Here is a 14,286-nt window from a genome sequence, read left to right on the forward strand (position 1 = left end):
GTTCAGCTCAGAGCTAACAATCCTGACTGTTCAGGAAACAGCAATGAAGAGTCCTTCTACATCTGAGTGGACAAAGACAGAGATGGAGGACCTTCATTGTTGCCCTGAATGCCAGCAGACATAACAGACAGTAAGTAAATATGTCAGTGATGAAAATGTGACACCTGTGGGTTGCCTCAGCACAGTCCTCAGACTGTGTCGCTGAGCAAAATGATGTATTTCACTGTATGTTTTGATGTACATGTGACAAATAGTGGGAAGTGCAAAGCACACAGGTCCACAGATAGTTAATCACTGAATTTGAGTGGCAAGAAGATTAAGTGTTCTTGACCAACTTTTCCTTTTCAGAATTGCAACACTGAGCTCTCAAACACTATTACTGGCTTTTCTGCATATTTTCTCCATTCATTCACTTCCCCCGATTGATGTTTTCCTCAGTGCTTTCATACCACACAAGTCACCACAGGGCTGGTTGCAAAATTCGACATAAACCCACAGCTGAAGGGAAGATTCTTGAACACTGACTATTGAAAACCATTTTCAATTGGAGTTTATTTCCTAAAATGTTTACGGAAAATTCAAATGACAAAATATTGTCCCACAAATGCATAATGATGATCGAAAGTCAGCTTACAGGAACAGAATAAAGAACTCCTGGAAATTGAAAGTGATCATTTACATAATAGTAAAGGCAGAATTCATAAATTTCCATATAGAACCTTATGATCTGGGAGTGGATGTTAGGAATATGTGTACAATGAAGGATGTTCCATATTAGACTAATTTAGTGAAATGTAGCATGCAACATTTCAAGATATCAAACCTAGAGAAGTGAAATTACCTTACCTTACTGTCCAATATGTCACTGGTGTTTAGAGAAGTTCCATCTCTGTCTGCCTTCACTATCAAAATCAATTTTGGTCTTGGTCTTGGTGTGTTCAGGACTTCCTTCCTCATGCCAGTTGGTTCTTCTCAGTTTTCGTTGCTATCTGTCATGCAAGTCTCGGATGGAGACTCAGGAAAACCCATCGGACTCAGATGTAGAAAGACTCTCCATTGATGTTTCCATAACAATTTTGTTTGACCAGTCAGGGTTGCTAGCTCTGAGTTGAATGCCTGAAACTGGAGGACCTGTGGACCACTCTTAGCCTGGCCTCTACCCTTTGACCTGTTTGGCACGGATGATCCTAGCAAGACACTGATAAGCACAAGGCCTGCCTCCAGACAGCAAAGCTCTCCAGGTCATTGAGGCATGCAAGCCTCCAAACCCTAAGACAGGGTTGTGGTCCTCTTGGAGGGAAGATGAAATACCATGCGTTAAAAAGAAGCACACACAAAATGCTGGAGGAACTCAGCAGGTCAGGCAGTATCTGTGGAAAAGGATAGAGTGAGTTGACAGTTTGGACTGAGACCCTTCCTCAGGTCCTGAAGAAGGGTCTTGGCCCGAAAAGTGAACTCTATACTCTTCTCTATAGATGTTTCTTGACCTGTAGAGTTCCTCTGGTATTTTGTGTGTATTACTCTGGATTTCCAGCCTCTGCAGAATCTCTTGTGCTAAAGAGAAACATACTCAAATAGGCAGTTATATGAAAACTTGACATTTGAGCAGGTGTATTAGATGAAGAATGCAGTGTCACATGAATCTGGTAACTCGATGGCCATTCTCCTTGGATGCATAAAATATTGTTCATGGGCTTCATACTTATCTTGGAATTATACTGGCATCACACCAAGAAATTCATCTATCTTAAAATATAGAACACACACTCAGTAGAGCACGTTATTAGGTACTTTCGGGACCACAAGATCATAGAACATGGGAGCAGACGTAAGCCATTGGCCCCTGCTCTTGCATTCCATCATAGCTGATTTATTACCCTTCTCAACTCCATTCACCCGCCTTCTCCCCATAACCCAATTACCTGATTAATCAAGAGTATATTAACCTCACCCCATGACTTGGCCTGCATAACCATCTGTGGCAATGAATTCCACAGATTCACCACCCTCTGTCTAAAGAAATCTTTTTCTCATCTCTGTTCTAACTGCATGTCAAGACCTTTCAATATTTGATAGGTTACATTGAGATTACCCCATCATTCTTCTAAACTCCAGCAAGTACAGGCTCAGAGGCATGAAACGCTTCTCATACATTGACCCTTTCATCCCTGGCATCATCCCCGTGAACCTCCTCTGGACCTCCAATGTCAGCATATCTTTTCTTAGATAATAGGCTCAAATTTGCTGCCTCTACTCCCACTGCTATCTGATAAAGCCTCAGCATTACATCTTTGCTTTTGTATTCTAGTTCTTTCGAAATGAATGCTAACATTGTACTTGCCACTGACTCAACCTGCAAATTAACCTTTAGGGAATCCTGCATGAGGTCTCCCAAGTCCCTTTACACCGCTGATTTTCAAATTTTCTCCCATTTAAGAAATAGTTCATGTCTCTGTTCCTTCTACCAAAATGCATGGCCATGCACTTCCCTACATTATAATCCATCTGCTGCTTCTTTCCCAATTCCTCCAATCTGTCTAAATCCTAATGCAGACACCCTGCTTCCTTAACACTACCTGCCCTTCTATGTATCTTGGCCACAAAGGCATCAATTCCTTCATCCAAACCATCGACCTATAATGTGAAATTTAGCCATCTGAACACAGACTTCTGTGGAACATCACTGTGGGAGCCAACCAGAAAAGGCCTCCTTTACTCCCACTCATTGCCTTCTGCCATTCAGCCAATCTTCCATCCGTGCTAGCACTTTTCTTGTAATATCATTGACTCTTGCTAAGCAGACTCATGTATGACACCTTGTCAAAGGCCTTCTGAAAGTTCAAATAAACAACATCCTCTAACTCTCTGTTGTCTATCCTCAAAGAATTCTGTACATAATAAAGTGGCCACTGAATGTATGTTCGTGGTCTTCTGCTGTAGCCCATCCACTTCAAGGTTTGACATGTGCATTCAAAAATGTTCTTCTGCACACCTCTGCTTGTAATGTATAGTTATTTGAGTTACTGTCACCTTGAACTACTCTGGACATTCTCTTCTGACCTCTCTCATGAACAAGACATTTTCACCCACAGAACTGCCACTCACTAGATTTTTTTTTCCCGCACCATTCTCTGCAAACTCTGTTGTGTGTGAAAATCTCAAGAGATCAGCAGTTTCTGAGATACTCAAATCATCCCATCTGGCACCAACGACCACTCCACAGTCAAAGTTACAGACCACATTTCTTTCCCATTCTGATATTTAGTCTGCACAACAACTGAACCTCTTGACCACGTCTGCATGCTTTTATGCCTTGAGTTGCTGCCACATGATTGGCTGATCAGATATTTGCTTTAGCAAGCAGGTATACAAGTAATAAAGTTGCCACTGAGAGTATGTTCTAAGATAGTCCTATCCTAGATGAATTGATCTTATAACATAAAACATATCATCTATCTTGCTCTGATAATTTCTTACAGTCCTGTGTTACTTACATTTTATCGAGTTCTTTATTGATATCTTCATCATTTTCAAAGTCTTTGCACAGTTGTTGTACAACAGTTCCATATGTGAGTATAATAAGCTCGATGCCCTGCAGATTAACAACACTTTAGCAAACTAACATTTTGATAGAAATAATTAATTTATTATTTTTGTAAATGATGTAGATTTTGCCAGTCAAAGTCCTCAATGTGTTACAAAATAAGTAAGGCTCACCTATCTAGAACATAGAACATCGCTTTGATAGTGCAGAGTTTGCTGAGCTCGGCATTTAGCGTGCAGGTGTTTCATCACTAGTTGAGGTGACATTCTCAGTGCGCAGTTGTTGGAGTTTCTCTCTGTGAGTGCTCGTGTTTATATAGACCCCTGTCCACTTGGCTCGGTCCTGATTGGCTATCCGTTTAGTTGACCTTGATCTCTATTGGCTTACATTTCTTTGGTTCTTAGAGGTTCACCACCATCCTACAGAACATTACTGCCTAGAACAGGCCCTTCAGCCCACAGTATTGTGCTGACCTTTTAACCTACTCTAAGATCAATCTAACCCTTCCTTCCCACATAGCATTTTCTGTCATCCATGTGCCTATCTATGTGTTAAATTCCCTAATGTATCTGACTCTCCCAAGACCTCTGGCAGTGCATTCCATGTAGCCAAATGTCATCCCTCCTGGAACTTGTCAAGATCTGACATCCTCCCTATACTTTCCTCCAATCATATATTATACCTCCTTGTGTTAGCCATTTCTGCCATGGGAAAAAAAGACTCTGACTATCTATGCTGGAAATGGCCCATTGCCAGGACTGGGCACACACGCCTATACTAACTGGTTACAGATGGATGAGGCCTCCTGATCTGGGAATAGTCCAGCTCGATGTTACTTGGCCTCTGCAGTAACTCAGTTTCAGGGATATGATTCCACTCAACACCACCCCCTGATCACCCTGGTGGGATTTGTCAAAATGCAAATCCGAAGATAGAACTTTGCCTTCTGCCAAAGATATTTAGAAACTATTCATGTCGATGGTTATTATATTAAACATAGAAATATTTATTAATCAGATGTATTAAACTGAAGAAAAACAATTAAAAAATAAATCAATTCCCTGCATTGCAGCCTGGTATGCAAACACTGATGCCCTTGAACGATGGAGAATTCCACAAAAAGTAATGGGTAAGGCCCAGTCCATCACAGGTGAAGCTCTCTCCATCATTGAGCACACTGTCGCAGGAAAGCAGCATACATCACCAGGGATCCCCACTACCCAGGTCATGCTCTCTTCTCACTGCTGCCATCAGGAGGAAGGTACAGGAGCCTCAGGACTCACACCAGGTTCGGGAACAGTTATTACCCCTCAATCATCAGGCTCTTGAACCAGAGGGGATAACTTCACTCAACTTCAGTTACCTCATCAGTGAAATATTCCCACAGCCTATGGATTCACCTTCAAGGATTCTTCAAATCATCTTCTCAATATTTATTTATTATTGTTATCATTTATTTCTTTTGTATTTGACCACCTTATTGACTTTTGCACGCTGGTTGAATGCACGGTTGGTGTGGTCTTTCATTGATTTATTATGGCCATTATTCTAATGGGGGACAAAGAAATAGATGAATTTAATAACGCAAACAACAGGAATTCTGCAGATGCTGGAAATTCAAGCAACACACATCAAAGTTGCTGGTGAATGCAGCAGGCCAGGCAGCATCTCTAGGAAGAGGTGCAGTCAACGTTTCAGGCCAAGACCCTTCCTGACGAGGGTCTCGGCCTGAAACGTCGACTGCACCTCTTCCTAGAGATGCTGCCTGGCCTGCTGTGTTCACCAGCAACTTCGATGTGTGTTACATGAGTTTAAAAAGTACTTTGTTTCACTCTTTACTATGGAAGACACTAGCAGTGTGCCAGAGGTCCGTGAGTGTCAGGGAGCAGGAGTGAGTGCCATTGCTATTACAAAGGAAAAAGTGCTCGGCAGACTCAAAGGTCTTAAGGTGGATAAGTCACCTAGACCAGATGGACTACCTTCCAGCACCCTGAGAGAGGATGCAATGGTGATGATCTTTCAAGAATCACTTGATTCTGGCATGGTCCTGGAGGACTGGAAGATTGCAAATGTCATTCCATTCTTTAAGACGGGAGGAAGGCAAAAGAAAGGAAATTATAGGCTGGTTAGCCTATCTTCAGTTGTTGGGAAAGTGTTGGAGTCCATTATTAAGGATGAGGTTTCGGGGGTTCTTGGAGACTAATGATAAAAAGTCAAAGTCAGCATGGTTTCTGTAAAGGGAAATCTTGCCTGACAAGTCTGTTAAAGTTCTTGGAGGAAGTAACAAGTAGGATGGACAAATGAGAGGCAGTGGATGTCAATTACTTGGATTTGCAGGAGGCATTTGTGCCACACAGGAGACTACTTACATGATCAAATCCCACGGCATTACAGGAAAGATACTGGCATGGATAGAGGAATGGCTGACAGACAGGAGGCAGCAAGTGGGAATAAAAGGGGCCTTTTCTGGTTAGCTGCCAGTGACTAGTCGTGTTCCTCAGGGGTCAGTATTGGGACTGCTAATTTTCACGTTGTTTGTCAATGATTTAGATAGTGGAATTGATGGCTTTGTGGCAAAGTTTGTGGATGATATGAAGATAGGTGTAGGGGTAGATAGTGCTGAGGGAGTAATGCGATTGCAGCAGGACTTCGACAGATTGAAAGAATGGGCAAAAAAGGTGGCAGAAGGAATACAGTGTTGGGAAATGTATGATAAGGCATTTTGGTAAAAGGAACAATTGTGCAGACTTTTATCTAAATGGGGAGACGGTTCAAACATCTGAAGTGCAGAAGAACTTAGGAGTCCTTCTGCAAGACTCCCAGAAGTTTAATTTACAGGTCAAGAAGGCAAATGCAATGTTGGCATTTATTTCAAAGGGAATAAAATATAAAAACAAGGAGTCAATCCTGAGGCTTTATAAGATACTAGTCAGGCTGCACTTGGAGTATTGTAAACAGTTCTGGCCCCTTATCTCAGAATGGATGTGTTGTCATTGGAGAGAGCCCAGAGGAGTTTCATGAGAATGTTTCCAGGAATGAAGGGGTTAACATATGAGGACTGTTTGGCAGCTTTGGGCCTGTACTCACTGGAATTTAGAAGAATGCAGGGGGATCTCATTGAATATTACTAAATGTTGAAATGTCTAGATAAAGTGGCTGTGGAGAGGATGTTTCCTATGGTGGGGTTATCCAGAACGAGAGGGCACACCTCAAATTTGAGGGGGGGGGGGCGACCTTTCAGAACGGAGGTAAGGAAGACATTTTTTGCAAATGATTGATGGATCTATGGAATGCTCTGTCACAAACTGCGATGGAGGCCAGGTCCGTGGGTATATTCAAAGTGGAAGTTGATAGATTCCTGATTGGTTGGGATCTCAAGGGATATTGTAGAGGGCAGTGTATGGGGCTGAATGAGAATTGGGATCAGTCATGATGAAATGATGGAGCAGACTCGATGGGCTGAATGGCCTAATTCTGCTCTTACATCTTATCTGTGGTCCACATTCTAGCTTCTGTTGGGAGGCCTATACATAATTGCCATCAGGGTCCTTTTACCCTTGCAGTTTCTTAAATCAGCTCACAAAGATTCAACCTCTTCCAACCAATGTCAGATCTTTCTACTGACTTGATGCCATTCTATACCAGAAGAGCCACACCACCTCCTCTACCTACCTTCCTATCCCTCTGATATAACATGGATATTCAGCTCCCAACTACAACCATCCTTTAGCCACGACTCAGTGATGTCCACAACATCATACCTGACAATCTGTAATAGTGCCGCAAGATCATCTGCCTTATTCCTTATACTCCGGGCATTGAGACCTAACACTTTGAGTACAGTATATGCTCCCCTTTTGCTTCTGTATCCCTAATGCACTGATACTCACCCTGCTGGCTGCAATTATGTCCTATCATCTGCCTGCCCTTCCTGACAGTCTGACTACTTGCTGTCTTTGCTGATTGAAAGTTTTCGATGTCAGTAAGAAAAAAGATAAACAAATAAAAAATGCTGGAGGTACTCAGCAGGACAGGCAGCATCCACAGAGGGAAATGAATAATCAGCTGACGTTTAGGGCCAAGATCCTTCATCAGGACAGGAAAGTTACCATTACTCGAGAGAGGGTTCTTGGGAAACTGAAAACTCTGAAGGTAGACCAGATGGCATATAGACCATAGTTCTGAAAGAAGTGGTTGAAGAGATTAAGGAGGCATTAGTAATGTTCTTTCAAGAATCACTAGATTCTGGAATGGTTCTTGAAGACTGGAAAATTGCAGATGTCCCTTCAAGAAGGGAGGGAGGCAGAAGAAAGGAAATCAGAGGCCATTTATTCTGACCAGTTAGTCAGTGGTTGGGAGGATGTTAGAGTCAATTATTAAGGATGAGGTCTCAAGGTACTTGGAGGCACATGATAAAATAGGCTCTAGTCAGCATAGTTTCTTCAAGGGAAAATCTTGTCTGACAAATCTTTGAAGAAATAACAAGCACGATAGACAAATGAGAATCAGTGAGTATTGTGCGCTTAGATTTTCAGAAGGTCTTTGACAATGTTCATCACATGAGGCTGCTTAACAAGCTATGAGCCCATGGTATTACAGGAAAGTGTTGCAACAAATGAGGTGAACCCAAGCGCAGGACACAGGCATGGAGGTTGCGTTAGGATGTAGACGCTGGTGTGAGCGTTTAACAGCAAACAGGAGAGAGTGCAGGAAGGCAGGGAACAGGCAGAACTGATCTTGACATGGAGTGTAGAAAGGGAAACAGCAGACAATACTTTTCTTAGTACGGAGAGACGGAGTTACACAGGTAATCCTCAGTGCTGAGTTAAAACTTAAAAGACTTATCTTGACACGGAGAGACCGAGTTTCACAGGTACCTCGGAAAGGATGCGCTGAAACTGGAGAGATTTCAAAGGAGGCTAGTGAAAGTGAATCCAAGATTGAATGGCTTCTCACATGAAGAACATTTGATAACGTTGGGTCTGTATTCACTGGAATTTAGAAGAATGAGGGGTGACTTCATTGAAACACACAAAATGGTGAAAGGCCTTGAGAGAGCGGATGTGGAGAGGATGGTTTCTATGGTGGGAGAGTCTAAGACTAGAGGACACAGCCTCAGAATAGAGGAGAAATAGCTGTTGGGGAGGGTTTAAACTAATCTGGCAGGGGGGTGGGAACCGGAGTGAAGGGACTCAGGATAGGACAGATGGTAAAAAAGTAAAGATAGCATGAGTCAGACTGTCAGGAAGGGCAGACAGGTGAAGGGACTTAGTTGCAGCCAACAGGCTGAGTGTCAGATCATTAGGCATGCAGAATCAAAAAGGATAGCAAATATGGTACTCAAGGTGTTGTATCTAAATGCGCATTGTATTACTAATGATCTTGATCTTGGTGCAATATTACAGATTGCCAGATATGATGTTGTGTCCATCACTGAATTGTGACTGAAGGATGGTTGTAATTGGGAGCTGAATGTCCAAGGTTACATGTTTTATTGGAGGGATAGGAAGGTAGGCAGAGGGGGTGGTGCTGCTCTACTGGTAAAGAATGGCATCAAATCAGTAGAAAGGTGACTTAGATGTCAAATCATTGTGGGTTGAGTTAAGAAATTGCAAGAGTAAAAGGATGTTTGATGGCAGTTATATACTGTACAGGCCTCTTAGCAGTGGCTCTGAGGTGGACCACAGATTACAACATGAAATAGAAAAGGCATGTCAAAAGGGCAATCTTTGGTAGTCATGGAAGGTTTTAACATGCAGGTTGATTGGGAAAATCAGGTTGATAATGGATCTCAAGAGTGAGTTTGTTGAATGCCTAAGAGATGGCTTTTTAGAGTAGTTTGTCATTGAGCATACTAGGGGATCTGTACTCACTGGAATTCAGAAGGATGACGGAGGATCTCATTGAAACATTTTGAATGTTGAAAGGCCTAGATGGGGTAGATGTGGAAAGGATGTTTTCCATGGTGGGAGTCTAGGACAAGAGGGAACAGACTCGGGATAGAGGGGTGCCCTTTCAAAACAGATGTGCGGAAATTTCTTTCACCAAAGGGTGGTGAATTTGTGGAATTTGTTCTCACGTGCATCTGTGGAGGCCAGGTAGTTGGGTGTATTTAAGGCAGAGATTGGTAGGTTCTTGATTGGACATGGCATCAAAGGTTTTAGGGGAAAAGGCCGGGAACTGGGGTTGAGGAGGAGGAAAAAAAAGGATCAGCCATGATTGAATGATGGACCAGATGGCCTAATTCTGCTCCTATGTCTTATGGTCTTATGGTCAATTGTTATGGATGAAGTTATGGAGTACTTGGTGACACAGGACAAGATAGTACAAAGTCAGCATGGTTTCCTTCAGGGAAAATTTTGCCTGACGAACCTGCTGGAATCCCTTGAGGAGATTACAAGTAGGATAGATAAAGGGGATACTGTGGATGTTGTATATTTGGACTTTCAGAAGGCCTTTAACAAGTTTCCTCACATAAGGCTGTTTACCAGTACCTTACCATGGTATTACAGGAAAGGTACTGGCATGATTAGAGCATTGGCTGATTGGTAGGAGGCATTGAGTAGGAATAAAAGGATCCTTTTCTAGTTGGCTGCCAGTCACCAGTGGTGTTCCACAGGTGTCGGTGTTGAGACCACTTCTTTTTATGCTGCATATAAATGATTTAGATAATGGAATAGATGGCTTTGTTGTCAAGTTTGCAGGTGATATGAAGATTGGTGGAGAGGCAGGTAGTGTTGAGGAAACAGGTAGGCTGCAGGAGGACTTTGACAAATTAGGAGAATGGGCAAGAAAGTGGCAAATGAAACACAATATTGGAAAATGCATGGTCATGCACTTTGGTAGGAGAAATAAATGGGAAGAAAGTCCAAAAATCTAAGATACAAAGGGAATTAGGAGTCTTTGTGCAGAACACCCTAAAGGTTAACTTGCAGGTTGAGTCAAGGGTGAGGAAGGCAAATGCAATGTTAGCATTCATTTCAAGAGGTCTAGAATACAAGAGCAGGGATGTAATGCTGAGGCTTTATAAGGCACTGGTGAGGCCTCACCTTGAGCATTGTGAACAGTTTTGCGCTCTTCATCTAAGAAAAGATGTGCTGGCATTGGAGAGGGTCCAGAAGATATTCACAAGGATGATTCCGGGAATGAAAGGGTTATCATATGAGGAATGTTTGATGGCTCTGAGTCTGTCTCACTGGAATTTAAAAGGATAAGGGGGGATCTCATTGAAACCTTTCAAATGTTGAAAGGCCTAGACAGAGTAGATGTGGAAAGGATGTTTCCCATGGTGGGAGGGTCTCAGAAGAGGTTCACATCCTCAGGATAGAGGGGCATTCATTTAAAACAGAGGTGCAGAGAAATTTCGTCATCCAGAGGGTGGTGAATTTGTGGAATTTGTTACCACATTTAGTTGTGGAGGCCAGTTTGTTGGGTGTATTTAAGGCAGAGTTTGATAGGTTCTTGATTGGACATGGCAACAAAGATTACAGGGAGAAGGCTGGGGAGTGGGGCTGAGGAGGGAAAAAAGGGATCCAGCCATAATTGAATAGAGGAGCAGACTCGATGGGCCAAATGGCCTAATTCTGCTCCTATGTCTTATGGTCTTAGCCATGATATAGCACTGGGTGAGTATTTCTGGCCCCTCGAGACGCTCTGGCCAGCAATCCTCCAAGATTTTTAATCCTAGGCCCATCCTGACACAATTTACAATGACCATTAACCTATCCACCAGCAAGTCTTTGGACAGTGGGAGAACCCAGAGCACTGTGAGGAAACCCAGGCAACCACAGGCAGAACATGCAAACTCCTTACAGGTTGCTGTGGAATTTTAATACCTAATCTATCCCATTCTTCAAAAGCCATATCAATCATAGAGGGTTTTAAAAAATAATTAGAAAAGGTGGGACTCGAAAGAGAAAATCTCAATAAGCCGAAGTATTTTCGGAATTGTATCCAAAATCTCAGTGTGTTTAACTACCAGATTATCAGTTAACTTACTCAGAGACAAAAGGAGTGGAGGACACAAGAAGAGAAATAATAGTGAGTTTATTAACAGAGTTAACTTCTGAAAAAAAAACCCACATCGGGCAATCCTCACGATTTATGTAAATATAACCAGAACGTAAAGTTTCTTATATTAACTGCCCAACAATAAAATCTAAAGTTTGATAAGGCTAATCCTCTGTTCTTTTTATCTTTCTGAAGATGAATTTTGTTTAATCTAGAGCGCTTATTCTTCCATATATAAGAAGATATAACAGAGCCAAGAGAATCAAAAAAGGATTTAGGAATAAAAACCGGCAACACCTGAAAAAGATATATAAATTTAGGTAATATACTCATTTTGATAGAGTTGATTGGACCAATCAGCGATAACGAAAGAGGCGACTAATTTGATAGTATCCTTTTTACGTGATTCAATAAGATAAGAAAATTTTCTTTAAGTAGACACTTACAGTTTTTAGTGATTGTTACACCTATGTAGGTAAATTGGTTTCTTACGATTTTAAAAGGAATTTTGTGTGTTCTCCTGGAATTTCAGCAGCTGCAGAATCTCTTGTGTTTATGAGCACTGGTATAGTTTTCAGCTTTCCCAAAAGAAAAACTTGGCCACAACTACAACTGGAATGTCCAGAATGACTGAAGTTTTGGAAGCCACAGTTTCTAAAAGGAGCAGACTGAATTTGAGAAGTTCTTCTCCTACATGGTGTGCATTTCTGTTTATTTGTACAAAAGATTTGGTCAGACATCGCCTACTGTTATTGAATGCAAAACCTTTGCTGAATCACATTCAACACACACACCATGCTGGAGGAACTCAGCAGGCCAGGCAGCATCTATGGAAAAAAAAGTGCAGTCACCTTTTCGGGCCGAGACCCTTCATCAGGGCTGGAAAGAAAGATGAGAAGTCAGCCGATGAAGGTGGGAAGAGGGGAGGAAGAAACACAAGGTGATAGGTGAAACTGGGAGGGAGGAGAAGTGAAGTAAAAAGCTGGGAAGTTGATTGGTGAAAGAGTTAGAGGAGTGGAGAAGTGGGGAATCTGATAGGAGATGATAGATGGCCATGGAGAAAGAAAAGTGGGAGGAGCACCAGAGGGAGGTGATGGGCAAGTAAGGCGAGAGGGGGAAGTGGGAATTGGGGAATGGTGAAGCAAGGGGAGGTGGGGCATTACCAGAAGTTAGAGAAGTCAATATTCATGCCATCAGGTTGGAGGCTACCCAGACAGAATATCAGGTGTTGCTCCTCCAACCAGAGTGTGGCCTCATCGTGGCAGTAGAGGAGGTCACGGAGTGACATGTCAGAATGGGAAAGGGAAGTGGAATTAAAATGGATGGCCACTGGAAGATCCCGCTTTTTCTGATGGATGGAGTGTAGGTGATTGGCAAAGCTGTCTCCCAATCTACGTTCGGTCTCACCGATATATAGGAGGCTGCACGGAGAGCAGTAGATGACCCCATCAAACTCACGGGTGAATATCATCACACCTGGAAGGACAGCTGGGAGACCTGAATGGTAGTGAGGGTGGAAGTGTAGGGGCAGGTGTAGCACTAGCTCCACTTGTATAAGCAGCTGAAGCAAATCACAAGTCCTGGTTATAGACCGCCAATAATCTCTGAAGAGTATTGATAATGGCTGGGGTCACCCGACTTGTAAAGGCATTGCCGAGAAGAAGGCAATGGCAAACCACTTCTGAAGAAACATTTACTCGGAACACTCAAGGTCACTGGTGGGGATGACGGCAGAGCAGATGTAGCTGAAGTTTCTAGGAATAGTTCACAATGCACAGGATCGATATGTCCCACAGAAGAAGTTGTTCTCAAATGGCAGGGGTAGGCAACCATGGCTGACAAGGGAAGTTAAGGACTGCATAAAAGCCAAGGAAAAGGCATATAAGGTAGCATAAGTGAGTGGGAAGTGGATGATTGGGCACCTTCTGAAATCCAACAAAATGCAACTAAAAAAGCTATAAGAAGAGAAAAGATGAAATATGAGTGCAAACTAGCCAATAAGTAGGACAACAAAAGTTTTTTTTTCAATTATATAAAGAGTAAAAGGGAGGTGATCTTGGAAGTTGATGCTGGTGAGGAAGTAATGGGGAACAAAGGAATGGCAGGTGAACTTAATGGATACTTGCACCTGTCTTCACTGTGGAAGATAATAGCAGTGTGCCAGAGGTCCATGAGTGTCAGGAAGCTATTACAAAGGGAAAAGTGCTAGGCAAACTCAAAAGTCTTAAGATGGAAAAGTCACCTGGACCAGATGGACTACATCCCAGAGCCCAGACAAGGGTTCCTGAAGAGATAACAGATGTACTGGTCATGATCTTTCAAGCATCACTTGAGTCTGGCATGGTCCTGGAGGACTGGAAGATTGCAGATGTCACTCCACTCTTTATGAAGGGAGGAAAGTAAAAGAAAGGAAATTATAGGCCAGTTGGCCTAAGCTCAGTGGTTGGGAAAGTGTTGGAGTATATTATCAAGGATGAGGTTTCGGGGTACTTGGAGACTAGTGATAAAATACATCAAAGTCAGTATGGTTTCTGTGAAGGGAAATCTTGCCTGACAAATCTGTTAGAGTTCTTGGAGGAAGTAACAAGCAGGGTGGACAAAGGAGAGGCAGTGGATGTCATTTACTTGGATTTGCAGAAGGCATTTGATAAGATGTCATACATGAGGCTGCTTAACAAGATAAAATCCCATAGTGTTACAGGAAAGATAGTGGCATGGATAGAGGAATGGCT

The 14,286-nt window shown here is 42.5% G+C and overlaps 1 long non-coding RNA gene across 1 annotated transcript in view; it reads right to left on the bottom strand.

Annotated features, from left to right (window-relative positions):
- Positions 1-3,540: 3,540 nt before the first annotated feature.
- Positions 3,541-14,286, bottom strand: part of LOC140210401 (uncharacterized) — a 38,467-nt gene continuing 27,721 nt past the window's right edge. Inside the window, exon 3 of the long non-coding RNA XR_011889231.1 lies at positions 3,541-3,592. This is a non-coding gene — a long non-coding RNA (uncharacterized lncRNA). The remainder of the gene's footprint in view (positions 3,593-14,286) is intronic.

Source organism: Mobula birostris, chromosome 2 (assembly GCF_030028105.1).
Source record: "Mobula birostris isolate sMobBir1 chromosome 2, sMobBir1.hap1, whole genome shotgun sequence".
In the NCBI taxonomy this organism is placed as follows: Eukaryota; Metazoa; Chordata; class Chondrichthyes; order Myliobatiformes; family Myliobatidae; genus Mobula; species Mobula birostris.